The sequence below is a fragment of the Rana temporaria genome, chromosome 2 (genome assembly GCF_905171775.1).
Source record: "Rana temporaria chromosome 2, aRanTem1.1, whole genome shotgun sequence".
In the NCBI taxonomy this organism is placed as follows: domain Eukaryota; kingdom Metazoa; phylum Chordata; class Amphibia; order Anura; family Ranidae; genus Rana; species Rana temporaria.
In genome coordinates this window covers 405,044,369-405,063,484 of record NC_053490.1, presented here as the reverse complement: position 1 = coordinate 405,063,484, position 19,116 = coordinate 405,044,369, and the positions used below count along the sequence as shown (strand labels likewise).

Here is a 19,116-nt window from a genome sequence, read left to right as displayed (position 1 = left end):
ACATGGAATTTATATATGCTCGTCAAGATGTTATCAGTATACCATTTTCTGTAATGCTATGACTTCAGCACTTAATATTACTTGTAGTAACATATTTTTTTCAGCCACAATCTATGATGTTAGTAGTGTGTATTACAGTGGAATGTATTCTACATCTCTGATCTCATGATAAAATAAAATTTAATTATCTTGAGTGTTGGCAGATAAAGTCAGTGATATGTCTTGAGATCCTATTAAACAGTCACTCCTTAATAGCAGTGTCTGTAAAAGTCAGTAAAGCTACCGCTTCTTCATCTTTTTCTTGTTTTTTTCAACTCACAAAAATATTTTTTAATCCTGCTGTATATATTATTACATTTATTATCAAGTTTCTCAATCTATACAATGTATTAGATAACATGTATATCCATGTTCACCACAGAAAGTGATGTATGCTGAAATTATAAAATATGGGATACTGTAGCCTTGCTTCTTATAAAATATTTTATATATATATATATATATATATATATATATATTTTTTTTTTTTTTTTTTCTTTATTAAATCTTAAATTATATTAACAACTTAAAGTGCACCAATACTAAAATTGTAAAAAAAATATTGCAATTTACAAAACAAGCTACTAAAATATGTTATTTCATCAAAATGTGGTTTCTCATAAAACCATTTGTTATTTTATCTCATGATTTGATATTCAGTGGAATAAATACAGTGAAGAAGAATTAGAACCCTTGTCAGTTTGTATTGCTAATAAATAGGTAAAATGGTTTAAACTATAGAAATAGGTCAACTCACTAAGTCAGTATAGATTTCAAATATTGAATAAAAATAGTATCACAAATCACACACATATATAAATACCCTTCTTCCACCAATAAAAAATCTTTGGAGAGATTTTCCTTAATTTACCGCCCCATACTCAAAACAGGAGGTGAAAGGAAATCTCTACAAATTAAATGAATCCCTTGGGGACCCCAAGGTCCCTTATTGGAATATTCCCCTCTTTTCCTCACTTTTCTGGGGACAACCCAAAGTTTGGGATTTTCTTTTACTTTCTCGTTCAATGATAATGGTAAACATAATACATAGAGGGTGAATCTACCTAATGGAGGCACACATAGCAATAAAAACTGGTAGGGGGCTCTAATTCCTCTCAACTCTGTCCAAAACAAAAAAGTTTTGTATTTAGTTATACTTTGATTGACCACTTCAATACTGGCCAGTGGCCACTTTACCTCCTTCCTGCCCAAGCCAATTTTCAGCTTTCAGCGCTGTCGCTGTTTGAATGACAATTGTGCAGTCATGCTACACTGTACCCAAACAAAATTTTTCTCATTTTGTTCCCACAAATAGAGCTTTCTTTTGGTGGTATTTTTAGCTAAACAAAGAAAAAAAGAAAAAAATTTGGCAAAAAATATAGTTTTCTTGGTTTCTGTTATAACAATTTGTAAATAAGTATGTTTTCTTCTTCACTGATGGACACTGATGAGGCTGCACTGATGGGCACTGATGAGATGGCACTGATGAGCATGGATGAGGTGGCACCAATGTGGTGGCACTGATGGGCACTTATATGCGACACTGATGGGCACTAATAGGCGGCACTGATGGGCACTGAAACGCTGCACTGATGGGTACTTATAGGTGGCACTTATGGGCACTGATAAGCGGCACTGACAGGCACTTATAGGTGGGCACTGATGGGCATGGGTGGGCACTGATAGGTGACAATGATGGATACTGATGAGTGGCACTGATTTACACTGATAGATGGCACTGATGTGCATTGCTACTATTGAGGCACTGGCAGGTATTGCTGGTGTGCACTGATTGGCATAATGTGTGGGCACACATTGCTACCAGAGATGTCATACCTGGTGGTCATTATAGGTGGTCCTGGTGGCATCCCTGGTGGTCCTGGGTGGGAATCCATGGGGAGGGCTGCAATCAGCGCAGACCCTCCCTGTCAGAGGAGAAGCCGATCATCTCTCCTCTACTCGCATCTGTCACGTTTGTCACGTTTGACGTTTTCAGCATCACGTGAGATAATAGGAAAAAACGTGTCATGTGAATTATTATCTCCTGCAATATTCTTTAGTGAATTGAGCCTTGGATCTCATAAGTTACTGCAATGTATCCTTCAGAAGTACACCAATATTTATGTAAATGTTCCCCTAAATCATAAAAAAAACTAATATTTCATTATTTTGCAACCTTATTATACATTGTATAATGTTGTCTTATGTTAGATCCCATTTTAAGATAAAGGACACTTTTGAGAGCTGTCCGTATTTTATGCATTAAAATGGACCTGTGCTTTGCCTAATGCAATCCAAAGCTTGATAGTTAAATTTATTTTTCTTTTTAGAAAGTTTTCCAAAGCACCAAGCAAAATGTTATACTATAGAATGCATGTCATAGATCATAAGATGAAATTTCTTCAACCCTTCTATGACTGTCTAATACATACTCTGGGCCAGATTCAGGTAGATCCACGCAATATTTGCGTGGGCAAAGGGCAACGATTTTTGCTCTGCGCCCACGCAAATATTTTGATATGCCGCGATTCACGGAGCAGTAGCTCCGTAAATTGCGCGGGCGATATGCTAAATAGCCGGGCGTAAGGGTGCCTAATGTAAATGATCCCGCCGGGGGTGGGAATCATTTAAATTAGGCGCGCTCCCGCGCCGAGCGAACAGCGCATGCTCCGTCGGGAAACTTTCCCGACGTGCATTGCGGCAAATGACGTCGCAAGGACGTCATTTGCTTCTAAGTGAACGTTAATGGCGTCCAGCGCCATTCACGAATCACTTACGTAAACGACGTGAAATTTAAATTTCACGAGCGGGAAGGGCGGCTATACTTTAGCATTGGCTGCCCCTGCTACAGCAGGAGCAACCTTGCGCTAAAGTCGCCGTACGGAAACTCCGTACCTTGCGTGCGCTGGGCCCGCGCAACTTTTGTGAATCGGTGGTAGTATGCAATTTGCATACTATACGCCGATCACAATGGCCGCGCCCCCTAGCGGACAACGCAAGAATGCAGCCTGAGATATGAAGGCATAAGGAGGCTTATGTCTGTCATATCCTAGGCTGCAGTTCGCGTAGCGATGTTCCTGAATCAGGGGCATTCGCTACGCGGGAACAAAACAGCTATTGCGCCGCGCAACCTATGGTTGCGCGGGCGCAATAGCTTCTTGAATCTGGCCCTCTATGTGTGGCAACAAAAGGGTGGGCTTTAACACGCGCTCACTGCAAATATGCATTACGGGGCAGCCAATGTTTTTGTGCTGAGAGCGTCTCGATGCATGCTCCCAGCACAGAGACCAAGCAGTGAAAGACAGATCTTGATCCCTGCTAATGATCAGGGATCACTGTGACAGCCCTGGCTTTCAGAACCTTTTTAATGGATGGAAGCGAGGAAAGAGAAAGGGGTTACACTAAGGGGTTAAGCTAAATACAGTATATTTGTTGCTTTATATAACAGAATAGTTTATTAATTTTAAGCATACAGAAATTTCCATGATTCTTCATAATTAGAGTGGATGCAACTCAAATTAAATGTCAGGCCTTATCAAATGTTTTCAATGGCACTTAAAATTTTAGGGCCAGATTCACAAAAGAGATACGACGGCGTATCTCCTGATACGCCGTCGTATCTCTGAGATACGATTGTCGTATCTATGCGCCTGATTCATAGAATCAGGTTACGCATAGATAGCCCTAAGATCCGACAGGTGTAAGTGACTTACACCGTCGGATCTTAGGCTGCAATTCTAGGCCAGCCGCTATGTGGCGATTCCAATGCGGTCGGCGTAGAATATGCAAATGACTAGTTACGCCGATTCACGAACGTCTGCTTTGCCCGTCGCTGTAAATTTACGCCGTTTCCGTAGAGATACGCCGCGTAAAACTAAAGCTGCCCTCTAGGTGGTCTAGTCAATGTTAAGTATGGCCGTCGTTCCCGCGTCAAAATTTGAAATTTCACGTTGTTTGCGTAAGTCGTCCGTGAATGGCGCTGGACGCCATTTACGTTAACGTCTAAACCAATGACGTCCTTGCGATGTCATTTAGCGCAATGCGCGTCGGGAAATTTTAGGGACAGAGCATGCGCAGTACGTTAGGCGCGGGAACGCGCCTAATTTAAATGGTCCCCGCCCCATTTGAATTAGGCGGGCTTGCGCCGGGCGGATTTACGCTACGCCACCACAAGTTTACAGGCAAGTGCTTTGTGAATCAAGCACTTACGCTGAAAACTTGCGGCGGTGTAACGTAAATGTAATACGTTACTCCGCCGCAGCATAGGGCAATTCTACGTGAATCTGGCCCTTAGACTTCAGAACCAAGGTCTTCTTTAACTCCTACATGTTGTACATGAGCTTGGCTGGCATATGTCATTTGCTCACCTTTATTGGGAAATATGCAGTGTTGCATAATATGTTAACACTGTATAAATAAAGCACAATAATTATAATATAATATGCAGACCAGAACGTGGTGCAGGAAGCTTGCATTCCATAGCATTTCCCACACCGCATGCAAATGCACTGGGTGTGCGATCTGCTAAAGGTTTCAGTGTATTCCTAACGACATCCCAGATCGCAAATGCAGTGCATTCACCTGCACCAGATCGCATGGTACTACAGTACCATGCAATCCGGTTACAGTATGTTTTAAAAAGTAGTGTATGCACTACTTTTGGTGCGATCCAGTGTAATTTCACTACATTCAAATTAATGGGCTGAAAATCGTACAGCATTGCATTGTACATTCAAGTGTGAAACAGCCCTAAATCTTCACAAAAATATTCGAAAAACATAGTTTGTCTGAACAAAATACTGTATAATATTTTTACCTTTACAAAATATAACATAAACCAAACTAACACTTCACCACTTCACGGTACCTACTATTACACAAAACTCAATATGATGTTAATTTAACTTTTTAAGAGAAAAAAAAAACCATTAATTTCAGTGATAACAATAAATAATTAAGGACACAAAGCCAAGACTGCTGTTTAAGTGCTACTGCCCTTCATTGCTGGGTGTTTTTATCGCAAAATAACTTTAATAACTGATCAACTGTATTAAATTACAACCTTAACTTATAAAAATGTAAAGTCAAAGTCGCCTCCAGACAAACATGAATACTGTAATACTCCCCTGCAATCAGGGGTCAAGTCCTGGGGAAAAAAGTGTGGGAACTCCCCCATCCACTCCCCCACCAAAAAAAAAAAAAAAATGATACTCTCATATGCATAATTACTAAACCGCATGTTTTTTCTAAAGCAAGTTCTTTCTAAATCTCGCCATAACTCGTGGCAGACCTCCGCAATGTCTCCTGGGAAAAGTTCCCAGGAGACATTGCGGCATTGAGGAAGTGACGGAATACCCGCACACTACCTGATGAATCCATATACAGGAAGCGGCCAGTAACATAAAGGATGACTAAGGTTCGCCTGCCCCTGACAGTGACTCGAGCTGGGCATCGCTGCTTAGTGAAGGATTGGCTTGGGCGGCTCGGCTGCTCTCGGCTGCTCTAGTCCTGCAAAGGGAACTGCGTTCCTGCTGTGAAAAAAGTGCAGGAACTCCGTTCCCACGCGTTCCCGCAGGACTTGAGCCCTGCCTGCAATACTCATCCTAACTCCTGCACTGTGCCCCTCTTCCAGGGTTAAATGATGCCCAGCATTATTCAGTCTATTTTTCAGTGAGTCCAAGGTGTCCAGTGTTAGATGATTTCACTGGAGAATATGGTGCTGTTCTCTGCATCATTCAGGATCTGACTAGAAGGAGAGTGAAGAAGAGGACTTTAGTGGAATAAGGAAACCTGGGGAAAATTGCTAAAAGACTTATGTATGATGAGATTTGGGTTCAGTTTTGTCCAGGGTTCAAGTTGAATCCAGTTCCTTCAACATTTGGGCACTTGGCAAAAACGTTGTTCCAAATTGCCCAGTTTAATTGATGATTGACAATGGATTTACATTGCTGGACATTGTGATTGATGTAGATTTACATTCAAGCATATCAATGACATTTTTTATTTTATTTTTGATTGCACATTATAAAAGGACTTTTTGAAGGTGTTGGTGTGTTTATGTTCAATTACATTTTTGTGGGCCTGTAGTTTTCCCCCTGGGAGGGAGTAGACATCTGGAGGCCCCTTTATTCTAAAGGGAGCTTCCAGATTCCTTTATAAGTCCCCCTAACAAGCTCCAACATTCTTTTTTGGGGAACAATGGTGGGGTAGAGCTCCTTGTCCCCCAACATTGCCTTGGGGGGGGGGGCCATTTGTCAAAAGAGTTGTCCCAAATTGCCCCGTTTAAATGAATTTTTGACAATGGATTTGCATTGCTGGACATTGTGATTGAGGTAGAATTATATTCAAGCATATAAGTGACTTTTTTTTTATTTATTTTTTGATTGCACTGCTATAAAAGGACCTTTTCAAGGTGTTGGTGTGTTTATTTTCAATTTAATATTTGTGGACCTGTAGTCTTTCCACTGAGAGGCAGTAGATATCTGGAGGCCCCTTTATTCTAAAGGAGGCTTTCAGATTCCTTTATAAGTCCCCCTAACATACTCACACATTCTTTTTTGTGGAATAAAGGTGAGGTAGAGTTCCTTAAACTTCCAGCTAGACTCTTACCTTGGTATGCAGCCTGGGTGACCAGAAAGTGAGCCTGCACCATCCATTCCCTTTTTGAACCACACCTGGCCACCCAGGCTGCATGCCTGACTAAGGGCCTTGGTATAGTGCACCTATTTTTTTTTATTCATTGTCAACTACATCTTACTGTTCTGTAACCTCCCACGTGAATCTTTGAGGAATCCCCCAATCCTGTTATTTTAGGGTTGTGTATATTTTCCATGTTGCCCTTTAAGCAGCATGAAAAACTCTCCCATATATTTGAATGGGCTTTTGGGTTTACAAACCTGTGTTTGCTAAACTCTGCTCAAACTGATCTATTTACCATTCAATACTGCAATGCATAGATCTGAAGGAACCCTTAATTTGACAAAAAAATATTTTAATGAGGTATTTTAAAGTGTAATGAGTTTAGGTATTTTGCAGTCCTGTATATAAATTAGTAAAAGATTAGTTAAAAATGGGGTCTGATGAATTACTGTGGGTTACTGTCCTTGACACTTAGCCACTGTGTTTTATGCTAGCTATTACATAGGGCTAGAAATCTTTGATTATAAAGGTAATTAATCCAGAAATAAATTTGCAGCATGTCCATACTGCAGGATAATGCACCTTTCCAATCAGCCATGTAGTAATTGTGTGCTACCTCTCTAAAATAAAAGCATTGTCAACATTTTTAATATTAACTGTAAATTGTGAGTTTTTAAAAATCTCCAATATCTGGGGCATGTAAAGGGCAGAAGAGAAAAAAAAACTAAAGCCAATTATTTTTAACAACTTTTTAGTAGAAATTACAGAGAAATAAAGGCAATTGAATACCTCAGGATTTGTGTTAATATGTCACTATATAAAGCAGACCAAAAAAAAATATATATATATATATATATATATATATATATAGTTGTGGCCCTATGACCGAGACAAATATGGATCCAAGACTTACAACATAACATAGACCTGAGGTGTCCCTTGATCCTCTGGTCGGTATGCAAAAAAAAGGGTGCATACCCAAGATAAGTAATGGATGATTTTGGACAAGAATGTGCTGAGAGGTGCCCTGAAAAAGGGGATGGGAGGGAGGGTATCGCGCACTGAAACAGACAAGGAGCATGGGTGAGTGGTCTGCTTAAATACCCCCAGGGCTCCTCCCATAAATTCAGGCCACTATACTGGCCTTCTTATATAGACAGTGCATCCGTAAAGTATTCATTATTTTCCTCAAAATTTTACAAACAATTTGCCATAATGACAATGTGAAAGAAGTTTGTTTGAAATGTTTGCAAATTTCTTAAAAAAAAAAAAAAAAATTACCCATGTACATAAATATTCACAACCTTTGCCATGAGACTCAAAATTTTGCTCAAGCGCATCCTGTTTTCAATGATCATCTTTGAGATGTTTCTACAACTTAATTAAAAACCACCTGTGGTAAATTCCGTTGATTGGACATGATTTGGAAAGGCACACACCTGTCTATATAAGGTCCCACAGTTAACAGTGCATGTCACAGCACAAACTAAGCCATGAAGTCCAAGAAATTGTCTATAGACCTCTGAGACAGAACGAATTGATAGATTGTATCTAGACACAGATCTAGGGAAGGGTACAGAAACATTTCTGCAGCATTGGATGTCCCAATGAGCACAGTGGCCTCCATCATCTGTAAATAGAAGACGTTTGGAACAATCAGGACTCTCCCTAGAGCGTGCCGCCTCGGCAAACTGAGCGATCAGGGGAGAAGGACCTTGATCAGAGGGATGACCAAGAACCCAATGGTCACGCTGACAGAGCTTCAGCATTTCTGGTCACTCTGACAGAGCTTCAGCATTTCTGGTCACTCTGACAGAGCTTCAGAGAGAAAAACCTTCCAGAAGAACAATCATCTCTGCAGCACTCCACCAATTAGGCCTATATGGTAAAGTGGCCAGACGGAAGCCACTCGACAGGCCACGTGTAGTTTGCCAAAAGGCACCTGAAGGACTCTCAGACCATGAGAAACAAAATTCTTTGGTCTGATTAAACAAAGATTGAACTCTTTGGCCTGAATGGCAAGCGTCATATCTTGAGCAAACCAGGCATTGCTCATCACATGGCCAATACCATCCATACAGTGAAACATGGTGGTGGCCTCATCATGCTGTGGGGATGTTTCTCAGTGGCAGGAACTGGGACACTAGTCAGGATTGAGGGAAATATTAATGCAACAATGTACAGATACATTCTTGATGAAAACCTGCTCCAGGGTGCTCTGGACCTCAGACTGGGGCAAAGGTTCATCTTACAACAGAACAACAGCCCTAAGCACACAGCCAAGATAACAAAGGAGTGGCTATGGGACAACTCTGTGAATGTCTTTGAGTGGCCCAGCCACACTAGGGGGCGATCAAGGGGTTAATGTGTGCCCTGCTAGGTGATTCTTACTGTGGGGGAGGGGACTCACTGGGGGAGGTGACCGATTGTTAGTCCCTATATACAAGGGACACACCATCAGTCTCTCTCTCTGACAGGACGTGAATCTCTGTGTTTGCACACAGAGATCCACGTCCCTGTCTCTGTGACTGCCGATCTCGGGTGCCCGGCGGACTTTGCGGCCGCTAGGCACACGCATCGGCACCTGAGTGATATATTGACAGCCTCTCTGCATTTTAGAGCCACCTTGTGGCCGTAAAAAGTCGACGGGTGGATGGGAAGAGGTTAATATATGGTTCTCAGGTGTATACTGTACAAGGTTTGACTTATTTATTCATTGTTGAGCAAGCCGGTTACTGACATAAGGATTTGTATTTGGACAGCAGGAGGGAAACTACTTGGAATCAGCCTTTTATTTCTCATCTGTTCAAACCTGCGGTGTATCACATCACCTACATATTTAATTTAATAAAGTCCTTTATTATTAACAAAGAACTTTGCTTAGGGTTCATTTTTTTCCTAATGGCCGATACACACGATCTGAAAATCGGACGAAAACTACTGCTTTCGAAGTGATCATTAGTACAGAGTTTTCGAGAGCCGATCATGATAGTTCATCTGATATTATCCGATCAGACAAGCACAACATTTTTTCTCGTATGACACCAGATCGTATGATTTTCACTTAATCAGTACAGTTGTCCTCCAAAAATACAATACAAACACACTACAAAACATTACATCACTTCCAATTTTTATTCTGTCATACGAGAATTTTCGTAATTTTAGTAACCTCTCCATTTTCGATATGCGACTAGCATGCAAAAAACTGATGATCTGTCGTCCAATTTTTGGATTGTGTGTGCGAGCCATAATTTGGCCCCATTAATCATTGCTCTTTGTTGATAAAATATACATGATGTTATGAGATACTGGGAGTGTTATGGAGTTTCTGGTATGCACTTTATGGGTCTAAGTATAACATTGACTTTTCTGGTATAAATTTAGAAAATGTTAGATATCATTCTGCCCATTGTTGTGGGCTGTAGTTTAGTATTTTGGAGTTTCCTGGCAACCCTCTCTGGGTTTGAACTACCCATTGTTATATATTCATGAGCAAGCATTATAGGTGGTTCATTATGCCATCGGCCTAGACGATGTTGTGACAAAGTCACTGTCTCAGAATATGTTGACTGAAGCTTTCCTATAACAGACAATTCTAAAAAGAATGATTGTAAAGCCAGTTTTGAATGGTGGGCTGTAGGGAGCATAAATGATGAAGCATTGACCTGTGAAAGGGGTATAATAGCAGTAATCTATAGTACTCTAATGTCATGTGTCTCCAGTCTGTGACTGTCTCCTGAAGAATGCCCCCAGACTCTGAATAAATCCTATACAATTTAGACAATCTCTGACTATCTCTTGCAACATGTCTGAAGTTCTGAAGTCTCTGGTCATCACTTGTAGCATGCCTGTAGTCTTTGACCATATATTGTTGCATATCTACAGGTTCTGACAGCTTTCTGTAGCATTATATTCAAGGCCGGCCATACATGGAGCGAATTTCTTTCCTGCAACCATGGGTTGCAGGAAAGAAATTCACTTGATTTCCCCATCAACACAGACATAATGCGGCAGATTCAGATTGAGATACGACGGCGTATCTCCTGATACGCCATCGCATCTCTGAGATCCGACGGTCGGATCTATGCGGCTGATTCATAGAATCAGGTTCTGCATAGATCTCCCTAAGATCCGACAGGTGTAAGTGACTTACACCGTCGGATCTTAGGCTGCATTCTCCCACTGGCCGCTAGGTGGTGTTTCGTTTTTTACATGCGACGAATATGCAAATGAGGATTTCCGCCGATTCAGAAACGAACGCCCGCTCGTCGCTTTTTTTTTTGTAGTTTGCGTTCGGCTTTTTCCGGCGGATAGTTAACCCTGCTATATGCAGCGTATCATATGTTAAGTATGGCCGCCGTTCCGGCGCCGAGTTTTGAATTTTTTACGTTGTTTGCGTAAGTCGGTCGCGAATACGAATGTACACGTCGAAACCAATGACGTCCTAGCGACGTCATTTGGAGCAATGCATGCTGGGAAATTTAGCCGGCGGCTCATGCGCAGTACGATCGGCGCGGGGACGCGCCTGATTTAAATAGTAAACTCCCCCTAGCCGCGGAATTTTAATTCCGCCGGGGGATTTACGATCCGCCGGCGCAACTTTAGAGGCAAGTGCTTTCTGAATACAGCACTTGCCTCAAAAACTTGCGCTGGCGGATCGTAAATAAGATAGATTTGCATTTACCTGGGCACTCATTTAAAGCCACCTGTATGTGTACAGTATGTTTTTTAATATATAGTTTTAACTATACATTTTTTGATGCAGTGTTTGAAACACACAATCTCTTGTCAGCATTAAATTGATTTAGTTTAAAATGTTAAAGGTTTGCCAATGATGGCTTTTTTGGGTTATGCAAGAGAGTGGACACAGATGTTAGTAGTGTGTCTTAAAATATAAGATTCTTAAAGTCATAATTTCAATCACATCTTTATTTCCCTTTTTATTTTTCAAAAAAGGTAAATTGTGATTAAAAACATCTACGCCATTGAAAAACACCTTTGTTAGATTTTTGTTTAATGTCCCCTGATGTAAACTTCAATTACATTGTTCAGCAATATAGATCAACATCATTCACGATGATCAGTAGCTGTCGATGTTGAACCCCCACCATGATGATGGTTACAGTGTTTGAATCACAAAATATTGTTTCAGCATCAATTTTAGTTTAAAATTGTATAGGTTTGCCAATGGTGTATTATTCAGGTTAAGCAATAGAGTAGACACAGACAGCTTCCAGCTGTTAATAGTGTGCCATAAAATATAAGGTTCTTAAAGTCATAAATTCAATAGCTTACAACTTTTTATTTTTCAGTTTGAATAAACATGCTTTAAATCAAAATCTCAGCTGCCTTAAACTTTAATTTGCCTCTTTGCTTGCAGGTGTCTGATCTTTGGAAGCTGGCTGTTCTAAGGAATAAAACAGAACAACGTGGATTGGCTAGATTCACCCCACTGTAAGTGAAATGCTGTGCCAGACACAGATACTGTACCTTATTTGCATTTGTCTACTTATAGTTACTACTACTACTGCCTTGGGTAGTATAGCAGAAATGGCATTTGCTTTTGGCATATAACAAAAACATTTTTTATTTCCATACTAATAAATTCCATAATGCTGGAAATGCATATTCAGATCAAAAATATTTTCAAAAGTAGTATTCTTCTTCTTATTATTTTTTTTAACCTTGGCATCTTGGTTTGTGGGTCTGGCCCTGAAAATCACAACCTGTGCGTTAACATCTGGAAAAATGAGTTGGCCTTTTTGGCAAAGCTGAAGGTTAGCATTGTGAAATTGGAAGTAGATAATTGGAATGGTTGTTTTTACTCTTAAAATGTAAACTGAATTATGTTTGTTCTTTAGAAAGGCAAGAGGCAAATCAAGTATTAAACCAAGGAATTGTAGTCATGTTTCTCTATATTCTATTTATTTGTATTAATTTAATTAGCTAATGTACTGTTTTTTTTTTGTTCTTTTAATATTTTACTCTTTACTCTATAAGTCAAGATACTCAGAATACTTAGTAGTGGAAAATAATTTTACATTGTATAAAAAGTATTACATAAATACTATGGAAAATTATCATTAGCTTTGCTGAGTATAGGCATTTCAGGTTAGAATATTTAAAACAATTCTACTAAATACAATAAAGAACACAGCTTTGGAGCAGAGTACTAAACAAGATCAGTGGTCTAGCGTTCTATGTGATAATTACGTAATAGGGTCTACTTTTTTTTACACTTCCCTAACTTCCATTTGTTTTTGGAAGTTCAAAGGAAATACTAAGAATTAGAACATAGCCTGTGTGCTAATTCAAAGCAGAGTTATGGTGTGTCTTGTTTTTGTTTTCATAATTATAAATGTTAGCTAGCTATTATTTGGAAATATTAGTTACAGGCTGGGTAAAGTGCACCTTTTAGAAACTATACAACTTTGCATGAATACATTTCTGGTATGCCACATGATACTGTACAGCAATATTATAATTTTTCAAAACAGGCTGCTTGTTTTATCACGGAAACTGAACTGCAGGCACAAAAATAATTCAAACACATTGAGGCAGGGTGAGGCCATGCCACTGTTAAGGCCTCATGCCCACTGGATGTTAAAATAACATTATAAAAATTTCAGTAGCTTTGCAGTGAGTTTTTCAATATTTTTTGAACCTTTTTGCAATCGCGGTTTTAGAGTTTTTTAGAGTTTTTACGCATTAGCGGTTTTTAGCATTTTTTTAATGGATTAAAAACATTAAAAATCACTGGTGAGTCACGTTCCTGAGCATTTACTGGTATTTTTCAGCATTGTTTGTCTGTATAGCGTTTTTACAACTGAAAGCAGCTGAAAAACTCCTCTTAAAACCAACTAGTTCTTTTTTTTTTTAAGCCAAAAAACGCTCCAGACAAAAACTGCTAACAGCCTATGTATGCATGGACACATAGGATAACATGATGGGGAGTTTATTGACTGTAGAAAAAAATGTCTGAAGCCAAAAACAGCTGTTGTAAAGACGTACAAAAATGTACAGTGTGCAAGAGGCCTTAAAGTGGAGGCCCACCCTAAAAAAAAAAAAATAGCCAAAAAGGCAAAAGAAAAATTTACAAATAAATAAATTATACTTACCAGAAATGGCTGTTACTAGGGATATCTTCCTAATCTGCCCCTTCCTTTTCCACGGTGCTCCTTGGTCTCGTCCTCCTTGCGTTGTCTTCTGGTGAATGGGGGGCGCTGACTTCTGGGAACTGTGTGTCTCCCTGGAAGTCAGGGGCTCATCCATCAATATGACACAAAAAATATATTCGCAGCTCTACTGCTCAGACCTCATGCCTAGGTCCTCCAGACCATCTAACACACAGTTTCAGTGCTGGTGCACAAAACATTGTACCTTTGTCAGCTTGACTTCTTGTCCTGAAGCTCCCAGCTGCTACATCCTCACAGGCTCAGTGTTTGTAGCTGCTGACTTTAATTTTTTTTTTTTTTACGCCGGACCTCCACTTTAATATGGCAGCCTAGGCCAGATTTTCTAGGAAACAAGCCCACTGATGGCACAGGTGTGTGCTGGCTTCATGTTAGAGACAGAGTTAGATGTCAGTTCCCCACCATCCCAAGGGGGTCCGTGTGTGAAGGGAGCTGTGAGATGTGCTGCTGGTAACTTTACCCACTCCCCATTCCCCACATAGGCTTTTTTTTCCTCCACTTTCACAATCCTCATCTAGGCAAGAATGAAGAACCTTGCCCTGCTCCTCCCCACCCGCAGCCTTTTGGGACATGTCACATATCTCAGTAGACTGGATATGCTCAGTGGGGAGCCAGCTGTGGTTCCTCAGGAAGTCACAGCCAGCTCCTATATCTAAGAAGACATGACCAGGAACCCACATGGGTAAGAAGAACTGGCTGCGGTAACACAGCGCTAAACTCTAAGCACTGGTAGGTACCTGATTTTTAAAAGTCAGCAGCTACAGTATTTGTAATGAAAAGAAAAATGGAATTCCTCTTTAAAGGGATTGTAAAGTCTCATATGTTTTTTACATTAATGCATTAAAGGGGTTGTAAATTGCCATTGGCTGGCGCTGCTGTCAATCACATCCAATGATACGGCGCGCCAAGGGGGGGGCTGAGTGATACAGTGAGCGACTATGGTCGCTCGCTGTATCACAGGACCGCGCCCGAAAGGACGGAGGGAGCTCACATGAATGTGTGGAGTTCTTGCGGGGGAGGACCAGAGACAGCCGCGAGGGACCCCAGAAGATGTGGATCGGGGATCACTCTGTGCAAAACGAGCTGCACAGTGGAGGTAAGTATAACATGTTTGTTTTTTGTTTTTTTTGTTTACAACCCCTTTAGGGTTAAAAACCTTCTTTGCTGCAGCTGCCCCCCAGAGCCCCCCCCCCACAATTTTTCTTACCTGAGCCCATCCTTTCCAGCGATGAGCACAAGCCCATTGGCTCCAGCCGCTGTCTCTGTCCTCATTGGATAGATTGATATTGGCTAACGCTGCTGTCAATGAAATCCATTGACACAGTAGTGGGGTTTGGCCAGTCCCACTGTCTGTGTCAATGGATGCAGCAGGGGGGGAGGGGGTTCGGGAGCATGACCGAATGGGTGCCCCTATGGAAAGTGGCTCTCCGTGGGGGCACCCGATGAAAGGGAGGAGGCAAGTGTGTTGGCAAGGCACTCCAGAAAAGGAGGTTCCTTTTAAGTGTGAGTGCTATATTTACATGTTACCTAGCATGCATGCGTTTAAAATTACAAATATATCTGGTACTTTAGGTGAGATTGCATTTTATGTGACATTTAAATATGAAACCTTGCTTGTTTGAAAATGTGATCCATTATAGAATGGGGAAAATGCATGTTTTGAATGGATACTTTGTAACCCTAACCATATTAGGGTATAAATAGAACTGTTTTTATGCAGAAGACCATAACGTCAACATAGGCATGTATTTTTTTCATGGGTTTGAGATATGCACTTTGTGGTTATGTCTTAAAATTACTTTGTGTGGTTTCGAACTTTTCATAAGCCCATCCAAATTTTTGATCAGTGTGAGTTTTGTTACTGTGTGGTGTTTGTGGCTTTTTTTTTAGTAAGCCAGCATAAATGTTTGTCACCTTGTCATCCACTCAGGTTTCCTGTAACTTATTGTACTAACACACTTTGTAGTTTGCAATATACTGTACGTTAATAACTTCTTATAGTGATTCTAATTAATAAATGGCTGGTATAAACCTATCCCATTTTGTACTAAGATGAATTAAAGATACTTATCCTGCTATTAAATTGTGCTCCTGTACATCTGCCGTTTTATCTTAATCATTTCTGCTATTACAAGCTAGGTCAGGAGCCACAAAACCCAACCCTATTTCCTTACAGTTCTGCTGACAAAGATATCAACAGAGATTTTATCTTGGCTGGAAATGTGATATATTATAAACTCATCTCCATCTCCGGTTATGTGTAACGGCTGCACAGAATGTAAAAAAAAAAAAAAAAACAGGTGGACATGAGAACGATCAAACAATGCATATATTCACAATATCACTGGAAAGCTTGCATTAATTTCAAATTTGTTTCTGTTTAAACTGAGCTTTTGCCATCTGTTGTACTCTGCTACTGAAGACAGGGGAAATTGAAAACGTTGACCTGCACTCATGAATGAGGTTGAAGTAGATGAAATGCACAAATTAGTAATTATTTAATGCATGGTGAGCAATGGCATTGGATTTGGGGTCAAGGGAGCCTCGACCAGGTCCTTGTTCCATGAGGCTTGAGCCTACTCTGCTGCCACCTCTTGCAACATTTACTTTTAGTGGAGAGCTAGCAGAATAATATTCCAGGCTAGAAATACACAGAGAACAACTTCCTATGCATTGCCTAGACTTGGTAATTGTCTGGAACTTAAAGCAGAACTCCACCCAGAAGGGGAGGTTTCATTTTTTCACCTTTTCCCCTCCTCCTCTATTATTTTTGGATATTTTTTTTATCTTAGGGAGTGGGTACCTGATTTTCACAGGTACTAACTCCCATTTTGCCTGGACCCTTCAGGTCCCAGAAGATTCTAGGACCATTCACAAAGCACAGCACGGCTCGCACATGGGCAGTGGGAAGTTGGCTATGAAGACACAGGGAGTGACAGCTGGCTTCCCCTAGTTTAAATGTCAGCACCAGGGACCCGAAGGCCGGTGAAGAAACGGCCTGGGTGAGGAATCCTTGAACAAGTAAGTGTCCTTATAATAAAAGTGAGCAGGTACAGTATTTGTAGCTGCAGACTTTTAATTTTTTCATACAGCCTGAAGATCCTATTTAGGAACTAACTACAAGTACAGTATGTACATCGACCACCGAATTTTGAATGTGCATACTAGAAAAAAGATGACACTAGAAAAGGGTTCAGCAACAATTTCAGATAGATGATCTCTTTGTTTATTTAGGAACCACAACCCCCCCCCCCCCACACACACACACACACTAACACACACACACACACTCTCCATACAGCATCAAATAGTGTGTGTTTTCTAAATGTCATTAACAGTGGGAGGGTCTTAAAGGGGCATTAAATACCAGGAGTGCATTACATACAGAGTGCAGAGTTTAGGGTGAGGGAGTGACACACAGAGTGTAGAGTTCAGGGAGTGTGCTACCCCTGCTTCCCTCACCCACATTTCACTTTCACCTCTCTTCAGCTCCGACCTCTGCATGCAACCCCCCTCCACTGCCCATATCTTCTCCCCACCTCCTTAAACTCTCCACCATCTTCCACATGTCTCACTTCTGTTGCTGTATTAAGCAGAAGCACCTAGTCCACTCCAGTACCTCCCCGGACACTGTAGTTGGCTCTGCCTCTTTCACTTTTGGGGAGATCATCCAGTGGGGGTGTCAGCATCTGCACTGTAGCCCATGCACCTGCATCTCCCTTGTCCCCATCCTGCACTCAGTAGGAGCCACTCAGGAGATCAGATCTGAGAGAGCTATTGGGAGATAAGCTGTCACTTGTAAACACAGAAGCTGAACTTGGTGGAACTGAGTTCTACCAAATTACAGCTGAAAAAAAAAAAAAGCCCTGCCAAAGCCACTGCCACCTACTACAAAATGTAGAGTGGCCATGTGGTAAGCAAGATTGCCATAGCATATCCAGTTGAACGTTGCTGTCAAACTATCTATCTATCTATCTATCTATCTATCTATCTATCTATCTATCTATCTATCTATCAACATTATCTATTTAAAAATTTTCCCTCTATCTGGCTGTCTTTGTACATGTTTTCAAGAGCGGTTGCCATTTACATATCAAGGAAGGCATTGCATTAATGTGTTTTTTGGTGCTTTTATATTAGGTGCTGTAAATCATTTTTTATCAAAGTGAAAATATTTAAGCTGCATTTTTTTCAAGGTCACGTTACTAAAATAACGAAGCTTTTAAAATGTGTTTATATTTGTTTCTTATTTTTCCTCAGTAGCATTGGGAACAGTATCATTTTTAGAAAGAGTACTTTGTATGAACTTGTCTTCCCTTCTGGGATATCCGATGTCCCATGCTATGTATGCTCTCAGCTTTAGAGACACACTTTAGAGAAAAGAACTGGCAGGTAGACAGGTCACAGTTTCAGCTGATTAAGCCAGTTTACATTTCTTGTAATTGGAATAAAATAGACACATTTTTTTTTAAAGAACAGTGTAAAAAATAAAATAAAGAGTAAAATAAATAAGAAAAAAAAATAAAAATTACGTGCCCCGTCCCACCAAGTCATACTTCATATTCCCATCACACACTTTCCTGGATGAGCTCTTGGATTCGGGTGCTGTAGCAACAACCAGCTGGATACTGGTACAAGTTACAGTTAAGATATTTGCCAGCACACCATGGAACGACGAAAATAGCATCCAAGCGGATGATTTATTGCATGATCACAACACAAAGAGAGTGCAACATTGCGGAGGGAATGCATATGTGAGTAGCGCCCCGCATATGAAAATGGTGTTCAACCAACACATGTGAGGTATCACCTAGACCTTCTTTGTAACTCAAAACATGCATCTGTAGAATTTTTTAAACGTCGCATATGGAGATTTTTAAGGATAAGGATTAAGATAAGGATAAAAATTGGCTAACGTAAGGCTGCGTACACACGATCGGTCAAAACCGATGAAAACGGACTAAAGGTCCGTTTTTATCGGTCCAAACCGATCCTGTGTGGGCCCCATCGGTCAGTTATCCTTCGGTCAAAAAAATTAGAACTTGCTTTAAAATTGAACCGATGGACGCCTAACCGATAGGTCAAAAACGATCGTTAGTATGCAAAAGCATCGGTTAAAAACCTGCGCATGCTCAGAATCAAGTCGACGCATGCTTGGAAGCATTGAACTTCGTTTTTTTCAGCATGTCGTTGTGCTTTACGTCACTGCGTTCTGACACGATCGGTTCATTAACCGATGGTG

At 40.6% G+C, this 19,116-nt stretch overlaps 1 protein-coding gene across 3 annotated transcripts in view; it reads left to right on the top strand.

Annotated features, from left to right (window-relative positions):
• TBL1X (transducin beta like 1 X-linked) overlaps positions 1-19,116 on the top strand; it is a 396,289-nt gene that overhangs the window by 134,462 nt on the left and 242,711 nt on the right. For all 3 annotated transcript variants that reach the window (XM_040338145.1, XM_040338146.1, XM_040338144.1), the window contains one exon: positions 12,062-12,135. The gene's annotated coding sequence lies outside the window, so the exon portion shown is untranslated. The remainder of the gene's footprint in view (positions 1-12,061; positions 12,136-19,116) is intronic.